General features: G+C 42.6%; 1 long non-coding RNA gene across 1 annotated transcript in view; it reads right to left on the reverse strand.

Moving 5' to 3' along the window:
• LOC149919034 (uncharacterized) overlaps positions 1-9,304 on the reverse strand; it is a 65,866-nt gene extending 56,562 nt beyond the window's left edge. Inside the window, exons 1-2 of the long non-coding RNA XR_016464343.1 lie at positions 9,233-9,304; positions 8,632-8,740 (exon numbers count right to left, since the gene is read on the reverse strand). This is a non-coding gene — a long non-coding RNA (uncharacterized LOC149919034). The remainder of the gene's footprint in view (positions 1-8,631; positions 8,741-9,232) is intronic.
• Between the last annotated feature and the right edge of the window lie 342 nt (positions 9,305-9,646).

Raw genomic sequence — 9,646 nt, forward strand, 5'->3', positions numbered from 1 at the left:
CTCAGAGTTCTCTATGGCCTGATCTGCAGCTACAGGCTTAAGCAGACAAAGTGATAGAAAAGTGAAGCAAAAGAAATTTAAATAGAACTGTGCAACAGCTTGAATACAAATCACGTACAAAGAACAACTGGCGTTTACTAAGTGCTGTGGAAACTCTCAAGTGACTGTAGAGGACTTTCAAACGAGCCTGTCTTTTTCAACAATAATGCTAAAAGTTAGATGATGCTTCTTGACCTAGAGTATGCTAGATGGTAGAACAACGCTCACGTTCTATGAAGTTTGAAAACTAATCCTTTTTTTCCTTTCAAATAAGAAATGTGGTTCATCCATACAGTGGAATATTAACAGTTTTTCCAAGCATCATATTTTTTAATTAGCTGCAGGTTTTTGTTTGATGTGATTCATTTTTGCAAAGTCAAAGATTTAAAACCATTCCACTATCTCTCATTGTCCATGTGAAATACCAATGGTCTCCTTAAGGGGAAGACAAGGTAATAAGCTAAGATTTTGCTGTTTTGGTTTTGCACATAGGTTTCAAGCTTCATCAGCCCAGGATCAAATAGCAGTAAGCGTAGGAAGTCATTTTCATATTTAGTGTTATCTACAAACCATAAATAATTTTGGTAATTTGTATATGTAGTATACAATGATAATACTGAACTGTTCTTAATTTCTCACTCTCTTTTCCTTTTTCTAGTTCAAAGAAAAGGGAAGAAAAAGTACAGACTTCTGTTTTTGAAAACCTCTAGAATCAGTTTAGTTGATACAGATTTTCCTGGTCTAAGCTAGGTTTTAAGAAAAGGACTTGCTCCTTAGCACCACATAGCTGTGAAAACCTCAGGTAGGGAATAGGGATCAAAAGCTTCGCAAGATTCCTCCAACTCTTCCTCAGCTCCACCTTTTGTATCCATTCTGCTGGAGGAGCAATATCCTACATAACAGTAATGTTTTTCCATCGCACTGTTTTTGCTGTGAACGCTGGGTGCTTGCCACTGCTTGTGACATTATTGTAAGCTCTGTGCAGGCTGAGAAACCAGCAGAAAGTGAACAGTTCTAATTCCACAGCACATACCAGATTGCCTGCTAGGTCTCCCTCCAAGGTCCAAGGCCTCACTCGTTGCCTTGTCAAAGTTACAGTTATTTATCCAAGCAGAGAGCTAGCATTGCTCCTGACCGAAGCTCTCTGCTAGCATCTGAAATTGCCACAGCAATACCCGTCGTGCCAGGAACTGTCCTTATTTCACAGCAACTCACACAGGCGCTGGTGAGCACAGCCTGTGCCATAAACATGCATCATCAGATCTGCCTCCCATAAACTGGCTTCCAGAAATATCTTCCAGCTGTCCAAAGTCAGCTGGCACGCTGACATAGCATGCCCCATGCCGATAACCTGTAATGCTGCTCTCTTCCAAGTAGTAGACTAGTGCAGTAGGGATGCTGAGAAAAGCAGACATTCAAAATGCTAGGGAGCAGAGTCCTGTTTTAGGTCTGTGAATGTTTCCAGACAGTGCTACAGTACTGCTGTAAGCTGCTTCAGTCTAAACAGAGGCAAACCCCACTAGACTCTGTGGCTATCAGTAGAACTGCTTCTGCATCTTCCCTTTGTTCTTGGCCTCAGATGAGGCATGGGATGAGGGAAGTGGTACTTCTCTGTAAACCCCCTGTTTGGGTGAGATGGGCCCCCTCCACCTCTGCTCCAGTGTCTCAGTCCTGCCTCTCACTGCCTGTGCCTGCTTCCAGACTTCGGCTCTTCCTTACCATCCTTAGCCCAGAGCTCTCCCTGAATAAGCACTGATCTGCAGCTCTGAAGAGATAGTTTTTTCACCAATACTCTTTTGGAAAATATTATCTGGGTTTTTTAATGCACTTTTAAAATGCATTTTGATCTTGGTTTAATTATTCTCAAACACTTTATATCTATTTGTACATCGATTTCTTACCCCACATCTGTAAGAAGAAATTAAAAAAAAAAAAGATGTTAAGATGTTCCTTGGACAACCCCTTGCTCCCTGTAATGTAATTAACTGTAGCTCTACTAAAGATCAGATCACAAGGATTCAGCTTGTGCAACATTATTTACTATTACCACATTGGACTTAAAACCTTGGTGTGCTCTGTCTGTCTCTGCTCATCTGAGTTAAAAACAGCCCAAAATATTTGTCTGTCTAAACTGAGTATGTTTACATTTTCCTGTGTGATTCTCGAGACATTTTACAATTAAAGTAGTTTCCACAGAAAACAATTCTATTTTTATCATAGAATCATAGAATGGCCTGGGTTGAAAAGGACCACGATGATGCGCAGGGTTGCCAGCCACCAGACCAGGCTGCCCAGAGCCACACCCAGCCTGGCCTTGAATGCCTCCAGGGATGGGGCATCCACAACCTCCTTGGGCAACCTGTTCCAGTGCTCACCACCCTCTGTGTGAAAAACTTCCTCCTAATATCTAACCTAAACCTCCCCTGTCTCAGTTTAAAACCATTTCCCCTTGTCCTATCACTATCCACCCCCGTAAACTGCCGTTCCCTCTCCTGTTTGTATGTTCCCTTCAAGTACTGGAAGGCCACAATGAGGTCTTCCCGGAGCCTTCTCTTCTCTAAGCTAAACTAGCCCAGTTCCCTCAACCTTTCTTCACAGGAGAGGTGTCCAACCTATTTATGATTAAATAGGTTTCAAAAACAAAGCTTAAAAACTGTTGGGGTGAACTTTTCCCTTGTACAAACATTTACTATTTACCTGGCTTCATAAACAAACAGCACAAATGTTAGTAAATACAGCTTCCATGGTCAATCCTATTTTTTAGCTCTGGAAAAACACAGATAACAGTCTCTTCTACTGCTCTTTTCCTTTGTGCAAGGACTCACTTTTTAAGCAGTAGCCAAAAAGCAACCAGCCAGCTAGAAACACCCAGCAGTTGTTCAGGGGTAACAAGCCAAATTAATTTTGAGCAATGCTGTTGGTGTGTGCAGCAAAACAGCAAGAGAAAACAGTAAAAGCCATTTAAGGGAAGCTTTCTGCTCTACAGAATCAGGCAATTAATTATGACTGAGATGAGTAGAGAGGCCTCGCATCTTCCCCAGGTCAACAGCAGGAGCCTTCTACCCTCTTCTTGGAACTTGTTGCCACTCAAAAATCAAGGCGCCTGCCTCCCAGCACTGACCTACTGGAGTTCTCAATGTGCAGAAATAAAAGCTTTTGACAAGGGGCTACAAATAAATTACAGGAACAAGTTTAGACTCTGCCTTTAGTTGTCACTTGAGGTATTTTTCTAAGGATTACAAGCAGAGATACTTCTAGAGGAAAATAGGAGTAGCGACAGGAAATTTGACTCCTGCTCCTTTCTCTTGCTCTCTAAGGACCTCACTGTAGCTGCTGACAAGTGGCCCGCAGCAATGTCACCTGCTCTGCAGAGCCTCTGTGCAAGCACTGACACCAGCAAGGAGCTCTGTATGCTCCTCTCCTTTTACAGTAGCAGAGGTTGTCAGTAAACCAGCTCCATGGCTTTTCAAAATGAATTAAAAATATATATGTATTTTTTTAAATCACATCTTTGAACACATCCCTTACACTCCAAACTGTCTGTTGTACTGACAGATTGACGGGTAATCCACAATACATGTGGAGTGCCTTATACCAATAGGTGAACGTTAATTCCATTTGTGTCCCTCCTGTATTTATAACATCCTTAACTTCTCATTGCCAGCATAAATATTTCACCATGATCTTTTGGGATAGCTTTAATTCTATCAAAAACACAGGTGTCAGAACTATAGAAGCTCCCAGCCATTGCCAAAACATTCCCAGAACTCTATGAATACATTCCAGGCTGACACATGGAGGTACTGCAAGACTGTTGTTACCTTTTACCCATATAGTAAACATTCCATTTGTGTCACAAAAAGAAAAAGCTCTTACTTCCATGACATCAACCAGTAAGTTTCTCATATGCAGGGGCCCCACATGAGATCAGTTCAACCCTACTTACACCAGTATTTTTAATAGAAACCTTTCTATAATCAACAGAAGTTCAAGATAAGCCCACTTCTGAAGAGAAGCAGAAACCATTTGTTTTACAAAGCACATAATATGCTTCTGAACTAAAAAAGCACTTCTAGTTTTCAGGACTTTATCTATACTGTTGATAAAAAGAAGCTAAGGAACAATACCTGACCCAAGATTGAGACAGAGCCACCAACCTACAACCTCTCTAGAGCAGAATGATGTGCAGTGTTATACTGCATTTGGTCTTAGGCCTTCTGAATACTGTATGATCTATTTTTTGTCATTCTCAAGTACACCCTTGTAACAGCAGATGTTTTACCCTGTTACTGATGCCATGCAAGGTTTTCTCAAGTCTGCTGAGAATTTTCTTTTTCTAGTGAACCTCAAAGGAAATCTCTTCAAAAATCTTGGCACTTCAGTGCTGCTCTCAGACCCACTACACACTCTGGCCAACTGAGCAAGCAATTGCTGCAAGACCAGGTGCCTTCTCAAAAGGAGAGAAAATCTATGGCTTCTGCCAGGGTTGTCACAATGGAGCCTGAAGAGCAGTGTGGTCAGGGCCTGAGATCCTCAGTGACTGCACTGAACATTGGACACAAAAATGAACTCAGTCCTAAGCCTGATGGAAAATGCAACTAAAGATAAAAAGGGGAACACCAAATAATTTCCTGTGGGCATTCAGGAATGCAAAATCTCCTACCACTAAGTATCTTCCTCATACCTATGGCTGTTTTTATGCAAAACCATCTCAATTACCATTCATAGTTTATGCACTGATCAGGTCACATTACTCCTGTCTGCCTTAAAAAACAGCAGACTAAGTAAATGTCCAAAAGAGATAAAGCATGCATGTTCAAGGATCCTGACTGATCCAAAGCCAAATATTCCAGTAAATGGCTATAATGAAAATCCATTAAGAGGATGAACCAGTTGCAGCTTGTTTTCCCTAGCTTTTTACTGTTATGTCTTTCATCATTAAGAAAACAGCTCTGTTCCTCATAACTTTGTTAGCATTTATCAGAAAGCTATCTGCTGTAGCAGATGAAGAGTTCCTGGGAAAAAAAAATACATAAAGACGAAAACAAGCAACTAGATTTGTAAATTTCCTTATCTACTAACTCCTGGTCACCATAGCACACGGCAGATGGCCAGATCTGTTCCAGTCTTATTTGATTACTACTCGTGTTTGTCTTTTCTGCAAAAGAGCACAAGACGCTATGCTGAGTTAGCTGGGAAGGACCTCCTAAAAGCTAACTGATCTTTTTACTCAGCTACCCAGTGCCCTCTCCATTGCTCCAAGTAGTAAAGAAAGCAGAAGGTCTTGTACTAAGTTGAAAGTCAGTTCAACTAAGTACCTGAACTAGGCAGTCTGAATGTTATCCATTAAAAATGGAAATCTCGTAGCATGGTAAAAGCACGGTAAAAATATCAACAAGAAAAGTAACTTAAGTAAGGGATGGAAAGTTGTTTGCAGTTAAGTACCAAGACAGGAATTTCCCATTTAATCCATGCTAGCAAAAAATTTCATTAGAACATCATGCAAACCAATTTATTTCTTCCTGTTTTCTATTTGTTTCTATTACTGTGAGCTTATTATTTATACAGCTCTGCAAATCTCTCCCTGATTTTCTGCCTAATGGAATACATGCGGAGCCTCAGTTTCATGCCTCAGGTAGCTTTTGCCAATGTCAGAGCAGGAGTAGAGTTAAAGGAAACACAGAAGTGTTCTGGCTGCCAAGACGCATTGCAGCTAATTATAACAGTCACCAGGAGCTTCAGGGGAAATCCTTTGATTCATCCTCTAAACCACAAAAGCTGCTTGGCAGAGATGTGTCACACTACTGAGCGGGAAAGCCAAGGCAGCACCTAAGATTCTGCTGGCCAGCAAACGCTCTGAGACAAGGAAGCACTCCCACCTTTCCACTTATTAAAGCAGTAAGGAATTCTTGAGTTTTCCCTCACTGCTGCTAAGCAGTGCTAGCCTACACAGGAAGGGTACCCACTGACTGAAAACGTCTTCACAATCAGACCAGAAAGTGCTTTCAGATTATCTGAATCCACTGCAGTTTTTTGATTATTTAAAGCTGTTGCAAGCAATGCAGGAAAACACAGACAACAAGTCACCCACCAATTACAGCTTCACGGAAAGCAAATGACTGAGAATCTGTTCAAAGTCACACCGAACTCCCCATTCACTGCCATTTTTTCCTCAACTACTTCATTTCTGAATTATATGCTGAGGTCATAAGAGCATCAGAGCACAGGTCAGATATACCTAATTTTTTCTGCACCTTTTCAGTAACAGAAAAAGTACAAAATTAGTCAGCTTAGATTATCCAGTAGTGGCATACTCAATGCAAATCTTCTGGTATGTAATGAATGCCAAGCCAGAAACAAGCAGCAGGTGAAATCACATGCTACTTCCATACCTAGGAATGTAAATCAAGTGGAGTCACTCACAATGATTTATAAACATACAGTAAGGCTAAACTTGGCAGGCTGCCTGGAAGGAGCACAAGTGTGATACGTAACTGAGGTTAGTACACAAGTCTAAAGCGTTCTTGGCTCTGCAAGTAAATGTAAGTGAGCACATGCACTGTTCAGGCTCACATTCATCAATACATTTAAATTCATTTTCAAATGAGACCCCTGCAGCACTTTATGAAGGCCATCTCATGATCTTGCATTTGATCTCAAGGGCTTCTTATTCTCTCATCTGATTCCCATTAATCAAAATGACAGTCTCTAGCTAAATAATTTTACACGGGTCATCTAGCCGGTTAGTTTTATCTGTGAGGTATTCAGCACTGCCATGAATTTTCCCTTACAGGAAAAACTTAACGCAACTGAGGCAAACTTCAGGCACATTCATCCAGCTGTTCAGCAAAACATGGAGCAGCAGAAACCTGAGACTGAATATATACTTTTGCATTAAGGGAGCAGAAGCAACTTTTGGCAGGTTGGAGTGAAGGAAAACGTAAGAGCTTCTGCCGATCAGATGCAGTATTGAGCCCAGGGCCTCAGCTCACACTCTCACTTGCAGAATAGAGGCAGTCATTAAGAACTTGAGATACTGGGAGAGCTGAAGGTAAAGAAAAGATTTCTCATCTGCCCTTTCTCAGTATTTCACTAGCAAAAAGCAAAGCAGCCAAGACACACTGTGCAATTTCCCTAAATACATTTTTGTTTCTGTGTGTTTATTCCTTTTTTTTTTCCCCCTTCTTTGCGTAACCCAAGTGGAGGTTTTGTGTTTGTGAGACCTTGATGTGGGTTGATCCTGGTGTGCAGCCAAGCCCTGCCCAGCCAAATGAGGGAGTGAATTGGAAGGGCCAAAGAGAGAAACTGTGGGTTGAGACAAAGACAATTTTACCTTTAATAGTTAAAGCAGCAGTTGCACACACAAGGAAAAAAAAAAAAAAAAAAGTGAGCAACTCACTCACTAATTACCATCTTCAGGCAGATGTATTTCCAGGAAAGCAAAGCTTCATCACACATAATGGTTGCTTGGGATGACAAACAGCAGAGCCACAAAAATCTGTACTTCTTTTTTCTACTTCCCCCAGCTCTTAATACTGAGTACAGCACAGGGAATATCCTTGTGGTCAGTTGGGGCAGCCATCCTCACTGTGGCCCTGCCCAATGTCCTGTGTACCCCCCCGCACACTAACTAGCATGAGAAACAGAGGCCTTGGCACTGTCCAGCAGTAGCTAAAACACCCCTCTGTTATGAATATTGTTTTGGTCACAGGTCTAAACCGTAACACCACACAAGATACCAGGAAGAAAATTAATTCCATTGCAGCCAAAACCAGCACAGTCCTGCCAGAGATTTTTCAGAGATAAACACTAAACAACACAGCTCTAAACAAAGTTGCAGATCCAGGACAAGACAAATCACATGCCCTGCTTGCAACCTTTTTGCAAGACTAGTTAGCCCAGCATCTTGCCATAATGCTTTTAATGGTCCTAGTCACCAAATCATTTTGTTGTAGGCACTAGTATCCCTGAAAAATATTTTGCTTTGTAGGTATAAATTTAGAGCTAGTGGAACTATTTCTACACTTGCAAAATAGGTAACAAAATAGTGCATTCTGGGACTGAAAAAGGGCCATGCATGTAAGTTTCTATACTTTGCTCTGGTAGTCAGTCTAATAAAGATGCAATCTCAGCCACAAAATTCACCCATGGCATAAAGGCAACTCATATCACCCAGGACATCTCAAAGAGGCATTTTTATAAGTAAGTCTGCTAAGCTTGACACTCCATGTGGAAAGGTGCAGATCAAGGATTCTGGGGCATTTCAGGGCTACGTTACTGCCATATTAACAGTTCTATAGGAAAGCTGCAGAAGTGCACACATCCACCATAGACCTTTCCAATATTCATAGACCAGGCATGTTTGAAAAGCCTTCTTTATCTTCTCTATAGCCTATAGATGAGAAGCTGCCTCCACGATTATCGATACCTTGTCCCCAGAAAGGAAGCTTTAAACCAGTACAGCTGGCAACTGAGCTTTTCAGGTGAAATTATTTACTACAAGCAAATGAAGTGTCCTTAGGGGCCACACCCCTGCACATGAATCTGCTAGCAAGGTTTTAGGTGGGGCAAGAGATTTTTCCATTACAGTACCTTGTTTGTGCCAGTTATTTTGGCATGGGTTAGCATGCCATCAGGCTCTTAGAAGTTGTTGTCCCTTCCGCACCTCAGTTGTGGCACTCAGGAATCTGCTAGGTAGCTCCTGCAGGTGGATGAGAAATGATCAGGAGTTGCCTTTACATTTTTTTTTTTTTTTTAAATAAGACTACAGTGTTTTCAATCTATTTTCTGCTTGCTTTAAGTACGTGGTATCCACATGTAATATGTTATCCTTGATCAAATGTTGAGAAGTCACCCTTACCAGTGCCCCTGTACCCCTGAAGGCCAGTATGTGGGTATTCAGCACTGCATGACCCTCAGGCACCGCAGCATGCAGCCACAGCCCCTGCTCTGGGCACTCGCCCACACCCTGCCTGTGGCAGGCACTGTATCTTCTTCAAGCCCTGTGTGCTGGTTCTAGCCATGACTGCTCTTATCTGGCTCTTGCCTGAGGGGTTCACAGCAGATAAGACTGCAGTTCAGGTCCAGCACCGGTTATTTCTCCATTTCTATTAATTAAAACATGCGAGGCAGGGAGGAGGAGGAGGTAACAGAGACCAAAAAAAGCCTGCCCAGAGCCGGCAATCTCTCTTACCCAAGGCTCCGAGACCGGCAGTCCCCAGGCAGCTCCAGAGCACGCCTCCATGCACGAGGGGCGGCTCCCAGCCATGCCCGGCGCGGCCTGCCCGGCGGCTGCCGCCATCTGGCGGTGGCGCTGAGGGGCGCCCGTGGAAGGGCGGCAGCTGTTGGCTGCTCTCTGCAAACATCCCGGCTTGGTTCAGAAAATGCTGGGTCAGACGAGTGCCAGGTCGGAATGAAACGACAGCCATTTTATCAGGCACGTTCTAGCAGTTACCTGGCCTGGTCTGGGGCTAATCCCTGGAGATTACCATTCCCTACATTCTGGAGCTGTCTTCAAAGACTGTCCAAAATGACCGCTCTGTGGCAATGGTAGCACCAGTGTATGTCAGTGGTTGGATCACTCACCTTGGAAGCAGTCACAGAATTT

This window comes from Phasianus colchicus, chromosome 2 (assembly GCF_987193195.1).
Source record: "Phasianus colchicus chromosome 2, bPhaCol1.hap1.1, whole genome shotgun sequence".
Lineage (NCBI taxonomy): Eukaryota > Metazoa > Chordata > Aves > Galliformes > Phasianidae > Phasianus > Phasianus colchicus.